At 33.0% G+C, this 26,795-nt stretch overlaps 1 pseudogene; it reads left to right on the top strand.

The window, feature by feature from the left end:
• Window positions 1-587: 587 nt before the first annotated feature.
• Window positions 588-26,795, top strand: part of LOC120126116 — a 38,394-nt pseudogene continuing 12,186 nt past the window's right edge.

Here is a 26,795-nt window from a genome sequence, read left to right as displayed (position 1 = left end):
AGATAAAGGTTGTCAAGTTATGTGCATGAATGTTCATTTGATTTCAAATTTGGCTTAATGCACCATTGCCCTCCTAAAGTATGTCATTTTTACTAAGTTGTCCCCTAAAGAATTTTTGGGATGTTTTACCCCATAAAATTTAAATCATTCTCTCGTTTGCCCCAAATTGTTAACTCCGTTAAAAACCAAAGGTAAATTACATATTTAGTCATTCACTATTTCTGCTATTCATTTTGGTCACCCAACTATTTTTCTTTTCAAAATCACTATTAAACTTAAATTTTTATTCAACTTTACTCCCGAATTATTCTATCTTCAACTGAGCTCACTCAAACACACTGAACGTTACCGGAGATGTCAGTTCAACTAAAAATCCCCCACTTTTAACCCTAAAAGAGGAAAACTGATTGTTTGGGAAACAGAAGAGATCTCTCTCTATCTGTGTATATATATACATAGAAATAGGAAGGGTAGGGTACCTGAAGAAGGATTTTTGTCTAAAACTTTTAGGGTTATGGTGTGGCGAAACAGAAGAGATATGTGCGTTCCTCTATGGCGTCTGTAGGTGGGAACCAAGTGCTTGCGATATGAGTTTGGCATTCAAATCCTTTGCTTCTGCAGCAAGTACGACACCTTATGAACTCATAATCTTTCTTACCTTTGTTGCCACCAGTGGCGGATGTAGGCTTTGGCCAGGGTGGGCACATGTCCACCCAGAAATCTTAATATTTTTATGTTAGTAGTTCAGTTTACATAAGGTTTTCTTCAAGCTTCTTCTTTTTACACTTAACTCAAGGGGGAAAGATCGATGCTGGTGGTGTTTTATGTATCTTGATTGGGTTTGTGTTTATGGGTTTTTATATATGATTTTTTGGGTTCATAGCAAATGTAATTTCAAGTTATAAAGCTTTTAAATCAGTAAAAGAGGATCTTCATTTTGGTCTCTTATGGAATACCGGAGACCAGAGAGATGTTGAATTGGAGCAAAGGAACGTTGAGTTGAGGTATGTTATTATATTGTCAGATTTGTTCTTTGTGCGATGTGAGGTCAACTGCAAAAAAATGTCTCAAGTTATATAGACAAAATTTTATTGTCCCTCTATTATATGTAATGTCTTATTTTCATTGTTTTCATCAAGTCGAAATTAATGAAAATATTTTAATTATAAACGATTATTAACATTATTAAAAATATTTTTATGTAAATTTTTTAAATAAAACAAGTACAAATTATTAGTTAAGATTGAAATATATGATTAATGGTTATTGAATTAAAAGAGGGGCATGAACCAACTAACTTTAGTAGTTAGAGGAATCGTTGTTGTTCTGGAGGTCACGAGTTCGAACACCAGCCATTGTAGTAGGGTGATTGAGCATTTACTGCCAAATGATTGAGGGTATTTAGAATAAATAATACTTTGTAATCACATTAGTTTAATAAAAAAAGTGACATATTTTTTAGGGCTAAAAGTGGGGGATTTTTAGTTGAACTGACCACTGTTTTGAAAACCAGACCGGACCAGTCGGTTCAACCGCGGACCGGTCGGTTCAACCGGGAACCGCTGCCTGGTCTGGTCCATTCTATCCCGGTTGAACCGGTTCTAGTGAACCGCAAGGAACCGTTTGAACCGGCTTTGAACCGCTTGAACCGGACCGGACCGTGAACTGGTTCAATCTAATTTTTTTTATTAAATGTTTTTTCGTATTTTTATTTAATTTTTTAAATAATTATGACGTCGTCTGGTTCTTACGACCAATCTGACCGGTTCGACTGGTTGAACCAGTGAACCGGTAGCACGGCCGTTAGCTGACTGGTCCGGTTCTGAAAACCATGGAACTAACATTTCCGACAACATTTCAATGTGTTCAAGTGAGCTCCGGTGAAGATAAAATAATTGGGGATTAAAATAGAATAATACCTTAAGTTTAATTATGATTTTGAAAAAGTAAAATAATTGAGTGATCAAAACGAAACTGTTGAATGATTAAATATGTAATTTACCTTTAGTTTTTTTAATGAAATTAACGATGCGAGACAAATGATGTAGCAATTTAAACTATATGGAGTAAAACATCTCAAAAAATATTTTAGGGAACAACTCAGTATAAATGACATATTTTAGGAGACAATAGTACATTTAAACTTCAAATTTTGATCTATGATTATATCTCTAATATGATTTTCGACTAAACCAGATCGAGTGTGTTACAAATGTAACCATATAAGTAATTACATATAAATAATAATTATGATTTATCTAAATAATAATTTTTAAAAATATAATATCAAATTAATTATCTAAATAAATAGACATAGGCCAAATTAATAAATAGGGTAAATTACACGTTTAGTACTTAAACTATCAGTTTTGATATGTTTTAGTACCTAAACATTCAAAATTTTCAAAATCATACCTAAAATTTACTTTTTGATTCATTTTAGTACATCGACGTTAAAAAGTTTAGTTTTTTTTTTCATTTTATTACTCCCATTCAAAATTTAACATTAAGTTTTGAAAATATTGAAAGTTTAGGAACTAAAAAGGACCAAAATTGGTAGTTAGGTACTAAATGCGTTAAATTTTTAATGGCGAGGTACTAAAATGAAAAGAAAACCAAACATTAATATTATTTTGAAAAGATTAAAAATTTAAGTATCAAAACAAACCAAAATTGATAATTTAATACGTAGTTTATCCTAATAAATAATGAGTGTAGGATGATTTGTAATGAGAATTGAATTTCAAATTTTTTAATACTAAAAAATTACACGTGAAGTACTTTATATGGTACATAAAATAGTGTAAAATGAAGAAAAAAATACATGTAATATACAGTTTATTAAAATTTATATAATTGAATTATTAGCATTATAATATAAATGTATTATAATTTAGATTTAAATTTTTGTTGTCTTTATTTTCAAAGGAACATACAATTTATCAAAGTTAATATAAATAAAATTAGTATATTATGAATATGATATGATATAAAAAAATTTCATTATAGTTTATTTTTTTTAAAACAATTAAAGGGGTTAGACTGAGTTTATGAAATTTATTGTTTTTCGATGAAACATACATTGGAATTGTGTTTAGGAGGTCAAAAAGGAGAAAACTAGAAATTGTGGGATTAAAAGGTTGTGGGTGACAAAAATCAACTATAATCGGTGACAAAAATTGGCAGTGACCGATGACAACCAATGACAGAGACTTTAATAAGATTCAAAGATCAAATTGATATTTTATTTAAAGTTTAGAGGTTAAATTAGCATTTTATCTAAATTTTAGGATCACATTAATATTATGTCTAAAATTTAGAGGTAAATTTAAAATTTAATCACTTTTACGGATGTGTCGCGCCAAGAAACTAACCGGAGATAATAGCTTAATGATTAAAGTGTAAAATGAATAATGTAAGTGATAAAACATAATTTCTTTAAAATTGGTGACTAAAATAAGATAAATAAAAAGGATCATCCGTACTAGTTTACCCAAATAAATAACAAGGTAAATTACTCAAACGAGCACTTATCTATGGATTTGGTGCTAATATAACCATCATACTTTCAATTTTGTCAATATGACCATATAGTTATTTAAGTGGTTTCAATCAAGTTATCTTTCGTTAACATTTAACGAGAATGCTTACATGATAGTTAATAAAATTAGTATAATTACATGTGTTATCTCCCATAACTATTAGGACCAAATGGGTTTTAATGTACAATGATTGAAGATCAAATGCATAATTATATTAATTTTTTTCACTTTCATATAATCACTTTCGTTAAATATTAACAACTGATAGTTCGGTTAAAATCACTTAAATAATTATGTGACCATACCGGCAAATTGAAAGTAAATGATAATTATCTGGTCATTTGAGTAGTTTACTAAATATTAAATCGAACCCTTCAACTCTGAAATCAGTCCCGCAAACATTCATCAATTTGATCAAATTCAAAATTTTCAAAAGAATTATAAAAGTTATTTATATTTCTGAAAAGAACAAGTCTCGATTCCAACCTTGAAATAGGGAAGGATTGAATTCCCGATTGGCTCAACAGTTTGCTCTGGTCCACTACTCTCAGCGGCGACGACCGCATCTCCCCTTCTCCCACCCCCACCAATGTTGCCGTCTCCGAGCCAATTATTCAGCCTCCGGTTCCCGTGCCTCCTCCCACTGCAGCTCTGCTACTTCCCCCAAATATAAATTCAGTGATCAAGTTGATAAAAATATTGACGATAATAGAAATGATAATGACCAAAACGCTAACTCTTTCGGCAGTTTGTCGGATAATATCTCTTGCCAGACTCAGCTTTTAACCGAGGTTTTTTAATTGATTCTCCATTTTTTACCGATTTTGTGTTTCTTTTTAATCCCCATCTTCTTTGTGTAAGTTGTCAAAGAAGTCAATAAATTTGCGGAATTGCGGTAGATTGCGTTGCAGGGGATTCCTGACGGTGCAGGAATCAAGTCTAAAGTGTGGAAGGTGGTGTATCTCTCTTCTCTGTTTGGTTGATGAGAAATTTGAAAATTGTTAAACTTCCGATATTTCTAGTCTCTGAATCAAATGTATCATCAATTCCGATGCATTTAATTTTCCTTCCTTCCTTTTTTCCTTTATTTCTTTTTGGATTAAGCTGAGGTAGGGTTGTTGGGTTACTTTGGCAGTTGTTATTAGGGTATCTACCACCGGATCGTGTGCAGTGGTTGTCTGAATTAGCTAAGAAAAGGTCCGAGTACACACAATTTAAAGAAGAGCTATTGATGAATCACATAAGTGTGTTCTTTTCCTTTTGCATGTTAAAATAGTTTAAAGATGAGTCACTATAGGTAAAAACTGCAATTTAGTTATAAACCCGAGTAATTTAATCATCAAATATTTGATTTCATCACAGGTAAGTAAAATCAATAATGGTTACTAGAGAAGTGTCTAAATGTTGAAACAGATTTCTGAAATCTTACAATACGTATCTGTAGATAGAACTATAGCGGCTAAAGAATTTTGTCTATTAAAGAACACATGCTTTGTGAAATTTGAACTCATATATGTCTCAGATTTTAGAAGTTCATGTCAACATTTAAACGTTTTTTCGTGAACACTATTTGTTGAAAATATTTTGATGTTTCGATATAACAAATTAAATTAAAAGAATTTTAATTTTGAAAATGATTTTTCTAAGCATATTCGATATATTAAATCGAATATCAAAATATTACTCAAAGTATTTCAAAGTTCATTTTAAATCCTTACTAAAGTGTAAAATTAAGTTTTAATCTTAAAATAATTTCAAAAAATTTTACAAAGTATTTCGAACCATTTTAAAGCCAAAAATTACAGTTTATCCAGTGGGAATTGATTCCCCCAAGGGGGTACCAATTCCCCCTGAATGGTTTTGCTCTGAAAATTCAGTATGCTCGGAGGGAACCGATTCCCCCAGGGGGTATCGATTCCCCCCACTGTTCAACAGTCAAATATTTGAATTTTACACTTAGGGAACCGATTTCCCAGGAGGGGTACCGATTTCCCCCACGCTTCAAGCAGAAATATTAATTGTTTTCACACTTAAACGGCTCCAATAACTTCATTAATGATCCCCAACAATCAGAAATGATTCAAGATGTATTTAAACAAGCTTAGAAGCCATTGATCGACAACTAGAAACAACAAGCAACTAGAATCAAGAGAGAATCAAAGAGAAAGCATCAAACCTCAAGTTTGTGCATTTCAAGCCTATTTTTCATTCAATATTCATTTTGCTTTCAAGAACACTACTTGTACTCAATTGTATTCATTCTTGAGTGTTATTTTCTTTGTTCTAGAATTGTGCAAACAATCTACCTTGTGAGGATTTTCTTGTAAGTTTGCAAATTTGTAATCTTCTCTTTGGGAAAGAGTGTTCTCGAGAATTGGGGTATATTCTTGAGGGTGTTATAAGGTTATCTCTTTGGCCTCAAAAGAAAGAACAAATTAGTGAATTTGTTGGAAAATCCTTAGTGTGGATAGGTAAGGTAGTGGACGTAGACTTTGATTGAGAAAGTCGAACACTCTAAATCGTTGCGCAATTAATTTTAATTTTCTGCAAAAGCTTCAACAAAATTTTAATTGCCAATTCACCCCCTCTTGACTGATTCCGTCAATCGATTAACTCAACAATTGGCATCAGAGCCTAACTCATTTTAAGGTTTAATCGCCTCTTGATTCGATTCAGGAAGAGTTACATCGATAATCAAAGTCATCAATGGCCTCTACTTCAAACTTCGACTCTGGTCTCGATTCGATGCCCGTTAACAAGCCTCCTTTCTTCAATGGGGCTAACTATACCTATTGGAAAAATAAGATGATGTAATTCATTCAAGCAAGTGACATGGGAGCATGGAATGTCATAGAAGAATGATACATCAAGCCTCTCACTAATCCAAGATTGTGGAGTGAAGGAGAGACAAGAATGTTCCAGCTCAAGTCCAAAGCCATCCATATCATATTTTGTGCTCTTGGACCATATGAACATGGAAGAGTTTCATATTGTACAACCGCCAAAGAAATATGGGACAAACTTCAAGTCACTCATGAAGGTACCGATGAGGTAAAGAAATTTAAAATTAGTATTCTAACACATAGCTATGAAAATTTCAGGATGAAACCAAATGAAGATATCAAAGCTATGACAGATAATTTTCAATGATTGTCAATGGTCTCAAATCATATGGAGAGATCATTTCAAATGAAAAGCTTGTGAGGAAGTTAGTCTACTCCCTTCCAAAATCGTGGCAATCAAAGAAGACGGCAATCATCGAGTCTAAGGATCTAACGTCCTTAACTCTTAAAGAACTAACCGCTTCCCTTCTCACTCATGAAATGATGCTTGAAGATGAAGTAGACCTCGATAAGATTGATGGGACACCAAAGGAGAAGGAGAAGAAGAAAAACATTGGAGTTGCTCTCAAATCCACAAAAATGAGAGTGATTCGAATGACGATGATGATGACGAGGAAATGGAATTATTTGCCAAACGATTCAGAAAGTTGATGATGCCCAACCGAGAAAGAAAATTCAAACGTCATGAAGGCTTCAAAACTGAATCGAAGGAGAAAGACCCGATCATTTGCTATGAATGCAAAAAGCCGAGGTATGTCAAATATGATTGCCCACAATTAAAGAAAAAAGGTCAATCTAAAAAGAAGCACAAGGCTCATGTAGCTACATGGAGCGATGAAGAAGGTTCCGATGAACAGGAACAAGAAGTTGCAAACTTGTGCTTGATGGCTATCGGGGAAGATTCTAAGGTAACCTCTAACTCATTCGATTTGGATGAATTATCTTATGATGAGTTATTAGAGTAATGGGTTGGCTTCGGGTTATAAGACTCTATTTTCAAAATACAAAAGTGATATTTCAAAATTGAAAAATGAAAAAAGTCTTATATCCAAGACCAACAATGAGCTTGAAAGTAAGATCAAAGAATTGCAAATAAAAAATCATGATTTTGAAAAGAAAAATACTGATTTGCATAACTTACTTTCAAAAGTTCATGATGATCATCAAAAGAAGATTGATGATCTTTAAACTTCTTTTAATAAGGTTGGAACAAATTTTTTTGAAAAAGGTGAGAATTCAAAATCCAACTTTGTTAAGAAAAGTTTTAGAAACTACAATCATAGAAGTCCTCAACGAACCTTGAATGGTAAAATTGTTAGGAGTATATGGGTTCCTAAAAAATTCATTACTACTAGATAAGGATGTCCTTCATAAATGGATACCAAAGGGGACAAGGATTTTAGAAACTAATGAATATGGACCCAAAAGAATTTGGGTACCAAAAATTAGAAATTAATCTACGTTTGTAGGAAAAGGAGCATTGCTACAAGGCACGGGAAATAAATCCAAATTCAAGGTACCTTGATAGTGGATGCTCGAGACACATGACCGGAGACAAAAGCCGGTTCATAGAGCTTAATGCCAAAAATGGAGGAGAAGTGACTTTTGGTGATAATTCAAAAGGTCACATTAAAGGTATTGGTACTATAGGTAATACCTCTTCCATAAAAATTAAAAATGTGTTATATGTGAATGGATTAAAGCATAATCTATTGAGTATTAGTCAATTATGCGATAAGGGATTCAATGTCATATTTGAAATTAATGGTTGTAAAGTCATTGACATTGCATCTAATTGGATTATGATTGTTGGTCATATAATAGGAAACATATACATGGTGCATTTAGATTCTATTGATATGACTAATTTGTGCCTAGTGCTAAGGATGAGCATGATAGTTGGTTATGGCATAGGAGACTAGGACATGCTAGCATGAGTGTTTTGCAACGGTTAGTTCAAGGAGAATTGGTTCGAGGGCTGCCTAAACTAAAATTTGATAATGATAAAATCTGTGATGATTGTGCTAAAGGAAAACAAAAGCGAGTTTCTTTTAAATCCATTAATGATGTGTCAACTAGTAGAGTATTACAATTGATCCATATAGATCTTTTTGGGCCAACTAGGACTACTAGCTTGGGTGCAAAACAATATGCATTTGTCTTGGTATACGACTATTCTAGATATACTTGGTTTCTATTCTTAAGTACTAAAGATGAAGCATTAGAAAATTTCATCACATTTTCAAAAGTAATCCAAAACGAAAAAGGTTACTCTATCACTAGTGTTAGAAGTGATCATGGCACTGAATTTGAAAATCTTGGATTTAATGAGTTTTGTAATTCTAATGGTATTAGCCATAATTTTTCAGAACCTATAACCCCTCAACAAAATGGAGTTGTTGAGAGGAAAAATCAAACTTTAGAAGAAATGGACTAGAACCATGCTTTGTGAAAATAATTTGCCAAAATTGTTTGGGCGGAAGCCACAAATACCGCTTGTTATGTTGTAAATCGAGTAATGATTAGGCCAATTTTAAAGAAAACTCCATATGAAATTTTCAAAAATAAAAAGCCTAACATTAGATATTTTCATCCTTTTGGATGTAAATGTTTTGTTTTAAACAACGGTAAAGAAAACCTTGGCAAATTTGATGCTAAAAGTGATGAAGGAATTTTTATGGGTTATTCCTTAAATTCTAAAACTTATCGAGTATTTAATAAAAGAACTTTAGTTGTAGAAGAGCCTGTACATGTTGTTTTCGATGATAATCTCCTTCCGAGGAAGGATTCTTGTGTTAATGATGATGTAGGTATTATAAATACAAATGACGTTAGACATGACGTTGGAGAATCATCATCAAAGGAAGAAACGAAAGATGAGGAAACTCATGATCCTCTCGAGAATCCAACCATTGAAGAAAGGGAAGTATCTTATCCAATAGAGTAAAACTATGTCAAGGATGGTGAGATTATAGGTGATCCATCCAAAGGGGTAATAACTCTATCTTCTCTTAGAAATATTTGTAATTATGTTGCATTTATTTCATGCATAGAGCCTAAAAATATTAAAGAAGCATTAAATGATGAACATTGAATTATGGCTATGCAAGAAGATTTAAATCAATTTGAGAGAAGTAAAGAAAGAACATTAGTTGAAAGGCCTAATAATAAATCTACTGTAGGTACTAGATGGGTATTTAGGAATAAGCTTGATGAGAGTGGTAATATAGTGAGAAACAAGGCTAGACTTGTTTCTCAAGGGTATACTCAAGAAAAGGGCATAGACTATGATGAAACATGCGTTCCCGTAGCTAGGATGGAAGCAATTAGAATGTATTAGCATTTGCATGTTTTCATGAATTTAAATTATATCAAATGGATGTTAAAAGTTTATTTTTAAATGGTTTTATAAAAGAAGAAGTGTATGTGGAACAACCTCCAGGTTTTGAAGATTCAAAATTTCCGGATCATGTTCTTAAATTGACAAAAACACTTTATGGTTTAAAACAAGCTCCTAGAGCTTGGTATGAAATATTGTCAAACTTTTTAATTGAAAAAGGTCTTTCAAAAGGGAAGGTTGACACTACATTGTTTTTAAAGCATAAAGGTAAAGATTTATTAGTAGTTCAAATTTATGTTGATGATATAATATTTGGTTATACTAATGATGTTCTTTGCCAAGAATTTTCTAAGCTAATGCAAAGCGAATTCAAAATGAGCATGATGGGGGAGCTCTCATTTTTCTTGGGACTCCAAATCAAGCAAAGAAAAGATGGCATCTTCATCAATCAAGCTAAGTACGTCAAAGATATGCTCAAGAAATTTGGACTAGAAAATGGCAAGCCTCATGACACTCCAATGAGCTCTTCAACAAAGCTTGACTTAGATGAATGAGGTAAATGTGTAGATGTTAAATTATATAGGTCAATGATTGGATCTTTACTTTATCTAACTACAAGTAAACCAGACATTATGTTTAGTGTTTGTTTATGTGCTAGATTTCAATCATGCCCTAAGGAATCACATTTACTAGCTGTTAAGAGAATCTTTAGATACCTTAAGGACACTCCTAGTTTAGGACTTTGGTATCCTAGAGACTCTAGCTTTAGCTTGAATACCTTTTCTGATGTGGATTATGGAGGATGCAAATTAGATAGGAAAAGCACCTCCGGTACTTGCCAATTCATTGGAAATATGTTGATTTCTTGGTTTTCAAAGAAACAAAATTGTGTTGCATTATCTACCACTAAAGCGGATTACATTTCAGCCGGTAGTTGTTGTGCACAAGTTTTATGGATGAAACAACAACTTTTTGATTATGGAATTGAAGTAGGTACTATTCCTATTAAGTGTGACAATACTAGTGCTATTTGTCTCACTAAAAATCCCATCCAACACTCTAGAACTAAGCACATTGAAATTAGACATCACTTCATTAGAGACCATGTCGCTAAAGGAGATGTAATTCTAGAATTTGTTGATACTTTGCACCAATTAGCAGATATTTTTATAAAACCCTTAGATAAGGAAAGATTTTGGACACTTAGGAGAGAATTAGGTTTAACTAGCCTATCTTCACTTAGTGTTTAAAAATAATTTTTAGCACTTTTAAGAATAAATGAAAAATGCTTAAAATAATATTTTTGATTGCATTCTTGTTATTAGTTAGGGGGAGTTTATGATTATTAGTGAAAATTAATTGTTTGTTCAAATGATGTTTAATGACAAATTTGATTGTTTGAACATAGTTAATTTTCGAAATATGAGTTGCCAATACCACATGATTAATTAATTTAGCACTATTGGATGTTTAAAATATAGATTTTTTAAATATTTGGTAGAGGGAATCGATACCCCATAAGGGAACCGATTCCCCCTTTGAATGGGAACTGATTCCCCCTGTAGGGGAATCAATACGCCCCTGGGGTTCTGGTTTTTATGGGCAGAACACCCTATTTTTCTCAAACCCTCTTTATCTTCTTCTATTGCCGTGCTGCTCTTCTCTCTCTCCCTATATCCTCTTTGCTTCATAACATCTATTTCTAGTCGGAATTTCATCAATTTTAAAATCCTAAACCTGCTAGCAACATTAAAATCGTGCGAACAACATCAAAATCCACTCAATCTCATCTTTCAATGTTATCCATTCTATTCCGATTTCCTAAACCATGTCCAATCCTAAACGTGCTAGGTCATCATCTAGTCGCTCAAACCGTAATCCAACCCACCTCCAAATCCTCCACCTATCCCTCCATTACTAATCCTAATCCCATTGATCCAAATTTGACTATCCAAAACTCGTGTTTCAATTAACCTGATCCTAGAAATCATCGTTTTTGGTATTATCAATATTTTGAATCTTAAAAAATTAGGGAAGAACGTATCCTATCTCTTCAGGCTATGATTGATATCAATTTTAGGTATCCCCCTCTCCTACGAGAGTGGAAATTTGATAAACTTTGTAACCTTGAACCTCAAGTTTTTCATCAACATGTTCATATCTTTTATTCTAATGCCGTGTGTATTAAAAATCAAGCTGAAACCAAAACAATAGCAGTTCGTTCTTATCTTCTAGGACAATACTTTCATCTTGATTCGGCTTACATTGATAATTCATTAGGATTAGATAATGATGGTTTATCTAATGAAAAACAAATTTTAGGTTCTCATTATAAAAGAAGGGATAATGCGAGTGTCTTAGATGTTCATGACCGTTTTCTTCATCTAATGATCACTTGGTGGTTTCGACCATCCGGAGGTCATTACTCTACTCTTTGTGCTTTAGATCTTTGGTGTTTAAATTGTTTCCAAAACAATATTAAAATAAATCTTCCTGAGATTATTTTTGCTGAAATTGTTCAAACCGTAAACCAAGTTCCAAATAAGAAACTTTGTTCTTCTCTAGTTTATGGTTGTATTCTTAGTAATCTATTTTCTATAGCCAGGCTTAGAGTTGGTCTTGATGCCTCTTTTCCCCTAAATAAACAAATCAATCTCCTTTCCTTAACGAGATCGGGATGGATTAAGGATAAGAAAACTGGTGAATGGATTCGAAGCACTGAGCATATTCCAGGAGCTAGTTCTTCACAAGCTCCACCGGTAGCTGACGACGATCCTGATCTTGAACAATTAATGTGAGATATCGATGAATCCGAAGATGAGCCTGAGCAGGTCAAGGAGCAAGCACAATAAACGGATCAAATGCCTCCATATTTTCAATCTTTTATGGAGACATTCGATTTCCGATATGCTACCATATATTCGTGTTTACTTCTATAGAGTCCCATTTATCCACAATGGGAGCTTAACAATTAGAAATTCTCCGGGAGATGCATGCAAACAATGAAGCAACCAACGCTCGTATTAATGCACTCACTCATGAAATGGCAGCTATGCGAGCTCATTTCCCTTCTCCCGATCCTCCTACGGATGCTTGAACTTTGATCTTTGCTTTGCTTGTTTGGATTGAACTTGGATATTTGCATTATTGTTAAAATATTTTGAATGCTTTTGGATTGTTTATTTTTTGGTTGTTCGAACTTATGTTTAATACATTTGATTTGGATTTCTTGTTTATTTTGCATCTTTAGACATATATGACCAATTATCCATTACATGTTTATGGATATTGATTATGAAACTAATGGCTAACCTCTCTTTTGATTGTGTCTTAGCAGCTTAAGCTTTATATAAATAAATCAATTGGCTTACGTTTTTCAAAATTCTTGTTTAAAACATTTTTATAAGGTCTTTTTAATTTAACAAAAAGGGGGAGAAAGTGCTAAAGTAAGGGGGAGTTGTATTTTCAAAATCAAAATTCATTTTGAAATTAGAAAATCTTAAAATGTTTTGTTATATCAAAAAGGGGGAGATTGTTGAAAACATTTTGATGTTTCGATATAACAAATTAAATTAAGAGAATTTTAATTTTGAAAATGATTTTTCTAAGCATATTCGATATATTAAATCGAATATCAAAATATTAGTTAAAGTATTTTAAAGTTCATTTTAAATCCTTTCTAAAGTGTAAAATTAAGTTTTAATCTTAAAATAATTTTAAAACAATTTAACAAAGTATTTCGAACCGTTTCAAAGCCAAAAATTACAGTTTGTCCAGAGGGAACCGATTCCCCCATGAATGGTTTTGCTCCGAGAAATTCCAGTATGCTCGGAGGGAACCGATTCCCCAGGGGGTATCGATTCCCCCCACTGTTCAATGGTCGAATATTTGAATTTTACACTTAGGGAACTGATTCCCCAGGAGGGGGTACCGATTCCCCCCACGCTCCAAGTAGAAATATTAATTGTTTTCACACTTAAACGGCTCCAATAACTTCATTAATGATCCCCAACGTTCAGAATTAATTCAAGGTGTATTTAAACAAGCTTATAAGCCATTGATCAACAACTAGAAACAACAAGCAACTAGAATCAAGAGAGAATCAAAGAGAAAGTATCAAACCTCAAGTTTGTGCATTTCAAGCCTATTTTTCATTCAATGTTCATTTTGCTTTCAAGAACACTACGTGTACTCAATTGTATTCATTCTTGAGTGTTCTTTTCTTTGTTCTAGAGTTGTGCAAACAATCTACCTTGTGAGGATTTCCTTGTAAGTTTGCAAATTTGTAATCTTCTCTTTGGGAAAGAGTGTTCTCAAGAGTTGAGGTATATTCTTGAGGGTGTTGTAAGGTTATCTCTTTGGCCTCAAAAGAAAGAACAAATTAGTGAATTTGTTGGAAAATCCTTAGTGTGGATAGCTATGGTAGTGGACGTAGACTTTGATTGAGAAAGTCGAACCACTCTAAATCGCTATGCAATTACTTTCAATTTTCTGGAAAAGCTTCCACAAAATTTTAATTGCCAATTCACCCCCCTCTTGGCCGATTCTGTCAATCGATTAACTCAACACTATTATTAATTATACTTGTTTGCACCATAAAATATCAATTAATAGTCCTATTTATGAAAACAATTCTATAGTACGAGTAAAATTGATATCGACATTGATGGAAAGCCGCCTAAATTCTAAGATGGGCTTCTGAAATATGAAGATACAGACTTGTAGATTAACTTAAGCAGTAAATGAATTTTTCAATTAAAAAACAATGGTTGTGTCAATTTTTTATTCATATGCTTTGTTAACTTTTAGAAGTTCATGCCAACATTTAGATTGTTTTACACGAACATTGTTATAATTTTGCTTGTTTATACCATACAAAGATTGAATTACTCAATTCATATATAGTATAAGGGCTAAATTTCACTTTTTAACTATAGTTTGATTGTATTAATTCATACATTATGGGCAGGTAAGTATGATATTATAAGTTCCCTTGTTTACTGCCATGGTAAAACTTTAACAACATTTTTAAATTTATCTCGTGTGTTTGATCTCTTTCTCTCTCTTTCTGTGTGATTTTCGGGTTTTTGATGTTTCATGGCTAGTCAGACATAAATTGCAAGGAAGTTGGAGAAGTCTGTGGTTCATGACAATGATCAGTCAAAATCTGAAAGCAGTGGTCTGCTTTTAAGATCACATGTAACTCATGGAGAGCATCCTTTAAGCCTTGGAGAAAGCAGCATCTGGAATCAATTCTTTCAGGTATATTGTTAGGGTCATTTGAAAATCAGTTATTGGAATTGTATTTTGTCTGTCGTGTTTTCTTTTATCTTGAATGCTTTGAATAAAAATTTTGAACGCTATGTTGAGCTACCTCCCATCAATCACTACAAGAAAATATACCTTTAATGACACACGAACGATGACACACGCTAATTTATGACTTGCAAAACATGTGTGTCATAAAAAAATATCATGCTTTTTAAAATCTGAACGATTTATGACTTACAATAATGTGTGTCATATTTAATAGTCATAATCCAAAAACTTTAGAAAAACACGGAGTACAGATGAATTTTGTGTGTCATCTTTAGGAGTCGTAATCTAATTTCGCCCCCTTATTTTTCATCCTTAATTTCCTGCTTCTCCTTCCCCTTGGTTAACAAAAGTTCACGCTGTGCTTCCCCCATTTTTCTCTGTTTTCCCTTTTTGTCTTTACAACCTCCCAGTATTGGTTTGACTATTCACCACAACGCAGTCGAGGGAGTCAAAAATCAAGGGTTTCCACAGGTAATCATCTTTCTCTATTCCAACATTTGTGGGTTTGTTGATTTCTATTTTGTATGATTTAATGGGTTTAATTCTTTTACTTCATATATATTTTTTTGAATCGAGATTTATTGCATGCATTCTTGTTTAATTTTCTATTATTTGTTTAATCGCTACTGATTTGTTCATTTCATAGGTTGTTTAAGTGGGTTATTTTGGGTTTTTTACTTCATTGGACTCTTATGCTAGTTCTTGATCTCTTTTTGATTTTTGGGTTTTGATGGATTATGTATTTTGGTTCAAAAATGTTGAACTTTGATTGTCTTGTGATATATGTTTTTTTATGCTTGTTTAAATGTTTACAGACATATCTTGTTTCACTTGACTTGAAGTATCATTGTCTGACATGGACAAACCTAAAAAAAATCCCGTATCCATTACTCACTTCCGAGTCCAAGCGATATAGGTCTGAATGACCCTACAATAGTATATATTTCGGGGATTTTTGGAAGGTTATATTATGTTTGGGATTCTTTTGTTTAAAAAAAATGAGGAGTCAGGGAGGTGCCTCTGCTTCCCAGTTCCCATATGTATTTCATTCGCTAACTAGAAAAGTTCTAAGTTTTTACCTAATTGCCATGTTTCAGATGATTTACTTTTGGTTGCTTATGGCTGCTGGTCGTGGACTTTTCATTAGTGAAGAGGCTTTAAATATCCAGGTCTGTCCTTTGCATTGGTACTTAATGTTTCACTAACACAACGTTTCCTACCTTTTTCTGCTTTCTATGTTGTTTGGATTCTTCTTTTTATTTGAAGTATCGGTATCTGACATTTTGTGTGGGACATATAGATATGTGGATATGACCTCCAAATATCTTCTAAATGCATAGAAATAACTTTAAAAATCTAATAATACATGTATTCGACGCTCATACTTATGTTCGAGTAGCATAGTTCCCTTTTTATTATTTTGCTAGTTTAACTAAACACTCCCTCTTGAAATTTAATTTTTGTTTTTGATAAATGTAAGTTGGCATAACTTTGGCATGGATGCTATCATTGGATGGAACATGACATTCCTTTACTGAGTCTCTCTCAATAAATGCCCCATACATAATATCCACAGTTCTCTGGGTATACTGGTTTGTGGCATCTTATCTTATTATTTATTTTAGTCAAAATTTGTAACTATATGTTGCTCCGACTTTTCATTATTTTCTTGAAGTGTTTATTTCTAACATTTTTGTCTGTCATATGGGTACTAGAATATGACTTTTAAGAATCTTTTGTCTAATATAATCATTTCAGACATGTACTCCTATCTGATGCTCACACCCAAATTCAAGTAATGTAAAATATGATTATTAACTTAGATAAGAATACATTATTTGAATGATGATTACAATATAGGCAATGAGGCTTTCAAATGTTACAACCATGTGCTTCAACTTAAATTACAACAAGCACAAGACAGAGATTTTGAGGCTAATACCAATAATGTTAGAAGATATCGAATAGGCTAACATCAATAATTTTTCTAACATTGTTAGGGTTTGTTCCAATTTTGAATAGGTTTTTTAGATTTTATGAATAGGTTATAACCCTTAAACATTGTTCTATAACATATTATAAAATGAATTTGTTAGGGTTACTTTGTACTCGGTAATTTGGGGTAAACATTTTGTTCTTTATATCTTACATAAATATTTCATCAATCATCAGTTATAAAGTTGTAGTTTTGCGAATACTTTATAATTATTTAGGTTGGTAAGTAATGGTCGATGGATAAAGCATGGATTTCGTCTGATAGGTTATCTGATGCATATGAAGTGGGTGTAAACACCTTTCTAGACTATGCACAAAGTAATGATCCAAATTCAGATATTATTCGATGTCCTTGTATACATTGTATCAATTTGTGGCACCACTCAATTCAGACCGTGCTATTATCTGTTTGCCTATGGCTTCAATGAAAGTTATAAGGTTTGGTCTTTCCATGGAGAAAGACAAACCGAGCTTGATTCTAGATGCCCTAACAAATCTATTCCTCCCGACTTTGATTATACAATAGATATGCTACATGATGCCTTCAGATATATAGAAAAAGAACCCGATTCATTGAAGTCACTTCTTGAAGAATGTGAGAAGCCACTTTACGTAGGGTCAAAGTATAATGCACTTAGTGGATTATTGAAATTCCATCATATCAAGGGTCAATTTGGGTGGTCTGAGGCTAGTTTTGTAGTATTGTTAGGTGCCCTAAAAGATGTCTTACCATTAAACAATAGAATACCTAACTCCCTATATGATGCCAAGAAATTGCTAAAAGGAGTAGGTTACAATATGAAAAAATTCATGCATGTTAAAATGATTGTGTTCTATTCTGGAAAGAACATAAGAAGCTACCCAATGTCCAACTTGTGGAACATCTCATTGGAAGAAGAATACCAAAAATGTACCTTCGAAAGTTTTGTGGTATTTTCCTCCCATCCCCAGATTTAGGAGAATGTTTCGTTACCAGAAATGGCACAAGACTTAACTTGGCATGCACAAGGTCGGGCTAATAACGGTATGCTAAGTTATCCTCGCGATTCCCCCTCTTGGAAGCTTGTTGATAGAACGTGGAAAGAATTCAGAGAAGAAAAACGGAATCTTAGATTAGCCTTGTCCGCTGATGGTATCAATCCTCACAAGTCATTAAGTTCCAAGTATAGATGTTAGCCGATTATCTTAATAACTTATAATCTACCCTCTTATTTGTGCATGACAAGAAAATTCATGATGTTAACTCTATTGATATCAGGTCCAAAACAACCTGGTAACAATATTGATGTTTATTTGGCACCATTGATAGCAAATCTAAAACTCTTGTGGGAAACTGGCGTGAAGACATATGATGCTTATAAGAAAGAATACTTCAATCTAAGAGCAATATTACTTTGGACTATAAATGAATTTCTCGCATATGGTAATCTTTTGGGGTGTGTTACTAAAGGTTATTATGTGTGTCCAATATGTTCAGAGAATACTTGTTCACTGTGGTTGCCAAATTCGAAAAAGTATGCTTTCTTGGTCATAGAAGATTCCTGCCACTTCAACATCCTCTTCGAAAAAGAAAAAAAGATTTCAACAATCAACAAGAGGATGGTGTTATAAAATAACCATTATCAGGTGAAGAGATTTATGACTATCTGACGGGGTTTGAGACTTGATGGGGTAAGAAGACAATGTCTAAGAAGAAAACGTCAAAGAAAAAAACGTCAAAGAAGGAAAAAGAAAGCATCAATGAGAGAGCTAAATTTTGGCACAATAAATCGATTTTTTTTAACTTGAATATTGGAAGAAATTGCTCGTTCGTCGTCAGTTAGATGTTATGCACGTAGAGAAAAATATGTGTGTGAGTGTTTATGGGACATTGTTGAATTTGCCTGCCAAGACGAAGGATGGGTTAAGAGAACGACAAGATCTTGAGGCGATGGGCATTAAGCCTTAATTACAAACTCAACCAAGAGGGATTCGTACTTGGCTTCTTCCTGTGTGCTACACATTGAATACCATGGAAAAAAACCGATTTTACGAGACCCTCTCTACCATAAAAGTGCCTGATGGGTATTGTTAAAATTTCAAGAATCTCTTGTCTGATGATGTATCAAAGATAATGGTTTGAAGTCTAATGATTGTCATGTACTGATGCAACAACTTCTCCCTTTTGTAATAAAGGGGGTGTACATGTAAAGTGAGGAAAACAATAATAGGTTTGTGTCATTTTTTCAACGTGTTGTGTAGTAAAGTTGTTAATGTTAATAAGCTAGGCAAGATGCAAAGTGACATCGTATTAACTTTGTGTTTGTTAGAGAAGTATTTTCCTCCTTCGTTTTTCAATGTCAGGATCCACTTGATGGTGCATTTAGTTAGAGAGGTGAGGTTATGTGGCCCGGTTCATTTTAGGTAGATGTATACATTTGAGAGATACATGAAAACACTCAAAGGATATGTACGGAATCATCATCGACCCGAAGGTTGTATTGCAGAATGTTTGTGGCAGAGGAAGCCTTGGAATTTTGCTCAGACTACTTAAAAAACATGAAATCAATTGGCAATCCTCATGAACGTGTTGATGAAAGAATTCGCACCGGTAAACCTTTATCATGGGGTACAGTCGAGGTTGTAGATGCTAAGCTACTCGATGAAGCTCATCTTTATGTATTACGAAACACTGCTGATGTGGAGTTGTATATAGAGTAAGAACCACTGTGTCTTCTTTGTACTCTATGTAATGCATTAAACTTTTTCTAACTTCTAATATGATTCTATCTTCAAATATTATTTAGGCAACATATGTTGGAATTGAAGGATCATAACCCCCGTTCCTTTCGAAATAGTAAATGGTTGCAGACTCAGCACATTCGAACATTTATTAGTTGGCTTAAGACCAAGGTTGATACACATTTCGCTAATGGGGAAGACATTTGTGAGAGTGTTTGTTGGTTGGCCAAAGGGCCAAGTTTTGCTATGAAAAATATAGCGGTTTTGCCATAAATGAGTATCGGTTCCATACAACATCTCGAGATGAATCAAGAACAACTCAATGTAGTGGAGTATCTCTAGTTGCACATGCTATGCATATTGCTAGTGCAAAAGTCTCCAATCCCGTGTATGGAGCTGTTACGTACTATGGTCGTATACACGAGATATGGGATCTTGATTATCGCATATTCATTGTTCCTGTTTGCATGTGTGATTGGGTTGATAGTCGTGGAATAAAAATAGATGGTTTTGGATTCACAGTGGTTAACTTTGCTAGGCTTGATCACCAATCTGAACGCTTCATATTAGCTAGTCAAGCCAAACAATATTTTATGTTCAAGATCAACAAGATGCAAATTTGTCTATTCACGGCTTCACACCACATAAGATGTATGGAGCAAATGGTGAAACTGATGATATGTTGGAATACCATGCTACTTTTGATTTTTCACAAGACTCCCCTTTAGTAGAACTTGATGATAATTTCTTGTGTACACGCTCGAACGGCGAGGGCATATTAATTTAAAATATTTTGTACAAAATAAAATCTTTTTGAACTTTTTGGAATGTTTTTATTTCAACATCTGTATATTATTAATTCTGTCCCAACTGCAAGAATTAGCAATTTACTAACTTTTTTTATTTGAATCATGTTGAAACAGGTTGTACTTAATACCATGGAATCGGATCAGTCTTTGAGTAATGATGAAGACTCTAAACAAAGAGGTCCGGCAATAAAGGGAAAAACTACTAAAGGAAAAGTTATCGTTACTTACAATAAAAAGGGTGTTCTGATTGGCGTTGAAGCAACGAAACTTGCTTTCTTTGAGGGCATGGTAGGAAGATCAATGGGGCCTATCACTTATGCCAATTGGCGAGATGTTGAACAGGAAAAAAAGAAGACTTATGGCAATAAAATTTTGGTAAGTCTAACATCTGATCTTAACTTCTAATTAATCTTTTTTTTATTAAAAATAATATTTTTTTAATTAATACTTTATGTTTCAGATGAATTTTGAACTTGATCCAAGAGTCGGAAGAACCCTTCAATCCATTGGGACAAAGTGGAAGAACTTTAAGCATTATCTGTATAAGAAATTCATTGAGAAGTTTAAGAATGACCCTAATGCAAATCTGCTCAACCCTCAGAGATGTATCCTTATTTGAAGATAGATGAGTGGGCGGTTTTTGTATCGCAAATACTTTCAAATAAGTGGGAGGTTAGAAACCAGTCTGTATTTGTTATATATATTAGTTTTAGAAACCAGTCTTTAGTGTTTTAATATTTCTAATGCAGGAAATAAGTCAGAAAGCTAAAAAAATGCATGGAAACATAATACAATCATCGGTTGAGTAGAAAAGGATATGTTGGACTAACTCTTGAGATTGTATGTAGTAAATTACTTGAATAGTTTAGATATGCAGTTGTTTATGTTAATTCATTGTTGTTATTCTTTTTAATTTAGATGCAAGAAACGGGAAAGGTGGAAGACGAGATTGATAGAGCATTGTTGTGGAAAAAGGCAAGACAAATGAAAAAAAGGAGGTTATGACTCGAATGTCCAGATTGTTGTTGATAAAATGGTAAGTTCCTATGAACATTCCTACTTTATTTATTTTCATCTTATTGTTATAGCACCATATGAGCTTTAATCCTTTGAATATTTTGAATATGAATATTTGCTTTCACTACAGGAAGAGATGCATAAGTCAAAAACTTTAGGAGAGGTCAGTTGCGAACAAATGGCATGCTTACCCAAGCCCTAGGTATCCAGGAACAATGTGGACGTGTACGAGGGATGGGTAAATTTGTAAGGCCACACCAATACTTTTACTTACCCAATACCGTGAATAACTACTTAGATGGTGAGAAGAAAAAGATTGAAAAAAGGTTCAACCAAATTGAAGGTGCAATAGAGAAACTACAAAAAGGGATGAATCATGCTTCTGAAGGCGCAAGTTGCCAAGGGTGGGGCAAAGCAGATTTTGAAGATAACCCACCCGAGGAATTACTTGTAAGTCTTATTAACTTATAGTATGAATTAAATGTCAGTCTTGACTACAACTAATATATATATATAATTTGTAGGATACTTCCTGTTATCTTGCGATTGATATTGCTTCCAATATAGTTGCCAAAGGAACGATAGTGAAGCACAATGGTCTATCAGGTATAACAAAAAATATCAGTTTTCTTTTTGACTTTTTAGAATATTGTATCTTAGTAATAACGTTATATAACAGGTGAAAACATTGAAGTAATGATGGAAATGAGTGTGCAAGGAGACTCTTTACTACTATTTCCACTAGATGAGGAGTTCATTTACAAGGTTAAAGATGCAGTGGGGTTCCTAGTGAAGTGGCCTAGACATCTAGTCATTTGATACTCTGATTTGGTAATATTTTCATTTATTTAAAGAAATTATATATGTCTAATTTAAATGATATATTTATATTTTTTGTAGGAAAAAGTTTTGGCGTTTATGGGAAAAAACGTGTGAACGGAGATGAAGTAGAAAGTAATAAAGGAAAAAAATGACAAAGAGAACTTGTTGAAAAGGAAGAGGAGAAAGGAGAAGGGACACTGAAGACGGAAAAAGAGAAAGAAAAAGGAAGAGGGTAAAGGAGAAGGGACACTACAAAGGAAAAAGGAAGAGGAGAAAGGAGAAGAGACACCGAAAAGGGAAAAAAGAAAGAAAAGGATGAGGGAACACCGCAAAGGAGGAGGACGAGAGCACAAATAAGGACAATGCTAAGAGTTGAAAGCAATCGTGTTTTGAAAGTGTTTGCACGTATGGTTGATATACAACTTAAAAATGTGGAGTCCATGAAAGTGCAATGTGAGGACGATATATTTGGGTACGAGAGTTTCACGTACATAACTTGGGAAGATTTTGAAGTGGTTTTTATTGTGGATGATATGGCCATTTCTGCGATTACTTGTTATATGATGTAAGTGCATAATTTTAATTTTATTCAAACACAATATATTTAATCATTGTACTTGTCTAATGTTAATATATAGGTACTTGTTTAAGGAAATTAAGAATGAGCTAAAAATAGATCATGGAATTTGTTTTATGAGCCCGTCTGCAATCTCACCATCAGGACATAAGGCAAAATTCAAAAATAGCGATGAGGTAATTCGAAGCGTTGCAGATCGATTGTATCTAAGAAAGGACAATGGCATCGTCCTAGTGCCATATAATCCCGAGTTTGTTTTTCATTTGATTTTTCATTTGATTATCAATATATTTTAGAAACTTAATTTGGTTTTTCATTTTTATAGAAGACATTGGGTGTGGCGGTGATAGATATGAAAGCAAAAAGTTGTTATTATCTTGATTCCTTAGGACCCACCAATGTCCATCAGCAGTTGAAGCAAGTTATTGATGCGTAAGTAACATAAATTATCAAAACATTATAGTATATTCTTTGATATATTTCATAAATTTTTATAGGGTAATGAAATTGTACACTGCTCAAAGTGGATCTAACAAAAGGGTTAGCCTCAATTGGATCAATGTTTTGGTGAGGACTTCGAACGATCATTCCTTGTTTAAATTGCAGCTTTCAATCTGACTAATCATTTATTGTAAACTGTTTGTAGTGTCTCCGTCAGTCGGGAGGTACCGAGTGTGGATATTATGTTTGTAAGTTCATGAAAGAGATAGTCGAGAACGGACTTCAAGTGCTAGTTAATAAGAATGTAGCAAACTTTTCTGATACACATCTGTCATATCATACATACACATTAGTCATACAACTATCATATGGACTTGAAGTAGTATGATATTATTGGAAATTCATCTACGATAACATCTTGTCTATTCATATTAATAAGAATTGTCATGCTCTTTTTATTTCTACTGAAAACTCATAGTTAGATGCTATTCTAGATTCTAGTTATCACCTTGTAGTTTGAAATGTTTTTTTATTTTGATGATTCACATTTTTGTATGGAATGGAGGTTATTGTTTATAATTTGAAACAAACTTAAAAATTTTGTGAATTTAACTTAGTGAAAGATTACATTGATGGTAAACTTCTTGTTATTTGCTTCTACTTATAGATTCTGTTGTAAGTAATGAGTGAAATCTTGAATCTAATTACACGTTTTACGTATGTGGCAATCGATACTATTTTTCGATATATGAATCAATGTCTAAAGGAACAATTTGAAATGTTCGGTGGAGTTGTGAAAGCATTTGACACGTACTAGCACTTAAAATCCAAAATTTTATTTTGTCAAGTACTCTAGATGTAATAGGGACTCTCTTGTGGTGATAAAAGGTCAACAAATGATTGTCGAGTTTTATGTCCTGTAGATTCAGTAGTTCTAGATGATGCAATTGTTACTTTCACTTTCTTGTTGGATGCGAAATGGACAAAAATGAGATTTTATGATCAATAAGACATATTGAAGCTTTGTGAGTCTGATGAATTTAGGAAGCAAAAGATAATTCATTTTCGCACGAGGAATCATGGTGCCAAAAGTTAAAAAATTAGAGCTCTATTGTGGAAGAACATGAGGTTGATTCAGTTGTTCATGCCATATATTTTTTTATTGAAAGCATATACATCGTTGATTTTCGCATCGTATAGTGCATAATGTTATTATTTGTGGTGATATTGTTGTGAACAAAGTTGGTACTTTTTATAATGCTATTGATTTGATGACTTTGCATAATGTTATTATGCTTCAAAGAATGCATATGTAAAATTGGTCATTTTAGTATTCTTTAATAGTTCATTATAAACTTCAATTTAAATAAGTATAAATTATATACTTATTTTATATTTTTTTACTTAGGTTGGCAATGGGAAAGAAGAATACACGGATGATGACATTGATTATATTCGCAAAGAATGGGTATCTTATGTAGCAAACTTTATTGTGCCTTGATAATTTGTATCGACATATGCTTAATACAATATTTTTGATAACTTAATGTGAATATATTGTATGCAAATGGATTTCTTATATATAATATGATACATAGATTTAGTATTATGAGGCATTCAATGTGATTTAGTTTGATTATTTGTCAATCTACAATATATATATATATTTATATATATATTTATATATATATATATATATATATAATTTACGAAATACAATCACGACAAACCGACGTTTTTCGTCTTTTTTAATGGCGTGTGCTTCAATAACACACAATGTAAGTCATACATGCGTGTCATAAATTTATGACACCCAAATGTATGTCAAGCAGATTTATGACGGGGGCTTCAATGACGTGCAATGTAAGTCATACATGCGTGTCATAAATTTATGACACACAAATGTGTGTCATCTTAATTTATGACGGGGGCTTCAATGACACTCAATGAACATCATTAATGTGCGTCATAAATGTGTGTCATAAATGTGTGTCATAAATACGCGTCATATATTTATGACACCCAATTACGTGTCATCTGAAATTCATGTCAGTGGCTTCAACGACAGGCAAATGTGTGTCATCCGCACCCATAGATGACGCACAATGCGCGTCATTAAAGGGGGTTTTTTCTACTAGTGAATTTAGTTCATTTGTTTTTATTGGAGTTTGACTTGTGGTGCTTAGTTGACAATAAGGATAGAAGAAATAGATGAGGATAAAAATTATATAGACAGAAGTAAAAAAACATTGTAAGGGTATTACACTTTGATGTAAAATCTTCTTAATTATAATTAAAAGATTGAATAGTTTCTTGCATTCTTCATACTAGTTATTTCAGAGGTAGTTTGCACAATCGCGCTGCAGTTAGCATTGCAATATCTATCCCATAGATTATCTTTACCTTTAATTTACTAAGAATATTCATATGTTTTATATTGGATTATCTGATTATCTCTGTTATTATTAGATCCTGATGTTTGGCATCTATAATTTTTTAGTGTTTTATAGCATTGTAGTAAGAAAGACAAGAAACTGGATGAGGGGAAAACAATTAATGCTACTCAGACCAATTTTTGGTAAATACTTAGTTGAGAGAAAATGAGCTGAGTATTATTAGTTTACAACTGTATTTGTATACCAGTGTATACATGAAAGTAGTGGCAGAGAGTTCTGATTTTTCAATTATTAATTGAACATGTCATGTTTTTTTATTCTCAAGTACTTAAATTTTTCCTGATTTACCAAGCTTTTACGAAGAGGCTTTTCCTCCCATTTGCTTGGTTTTCTTGCGATGTTAGTCATGTTGTTGATGAGCCCAATTGTTTTTTAATGTCTTCTTTTTAAGTTCTAGATCTAAGTGACTCTTTTTTTTTTTGGGCTGATGGTATTTCTAGGACTCAAAAATTATAGAATAGATTGACCGAGATATGAAACGCACTCATCCAGATATGAACTTCTTTTCTGGAGACTCGCAGCTTGCAAACTCAAATCGGGTATGCATTTTCTTTCTTGTGATTTTGTTGTTTAACCCTTTGGACTCAAGTTTTGATTGAGAAACAAAGCCATTTCTGACTGATACATTGCTAATTCAGGATACATTGAAAGACATATTAATTGTATTTACCAAGTTAAATCCAGGTATAAGATATGTTCAAGGGATGAATGAAATCTTGGCACCTCTATTTTATGTATTCAGAAATGATCCCAAAGAAGAAATGGCGGTAAAGATCTCATTATTTTTCCTATCTAGTCTGTATTATTTGTTTTAATGTTTTTCTTCATGCAAAACTTGTTGGTGCAATTTTCGTGTTCTTGTCAAACCTGGCTTGCCCATTTCTATCTACAACACTATTGCCACCAACTTCCA

Source organism: Hibiscus syriacus, unplaced genomic scaffold (genome assembly GCF_006381635.1).
Source record: "Hibiscus syriacus cultivar Baekdansim isolate YM2019G1 unplaced genomic scaffold, ASM638163v2 tig00110450_pilon, whole genome shotgun sequence".
Classification (NCBI taxonomy): Eukaryota; Viridiplantae; Streptophyta; class Magnoliopsida; order Malvales; family Malvaceae; genus Hibiscus; species Hibiscus syriacus.
The sequence above is the reverse complement of the archived record's forward strand: the minus strand, read 5'-3'. Positions and strand labels throughout refer to the sequence as shown.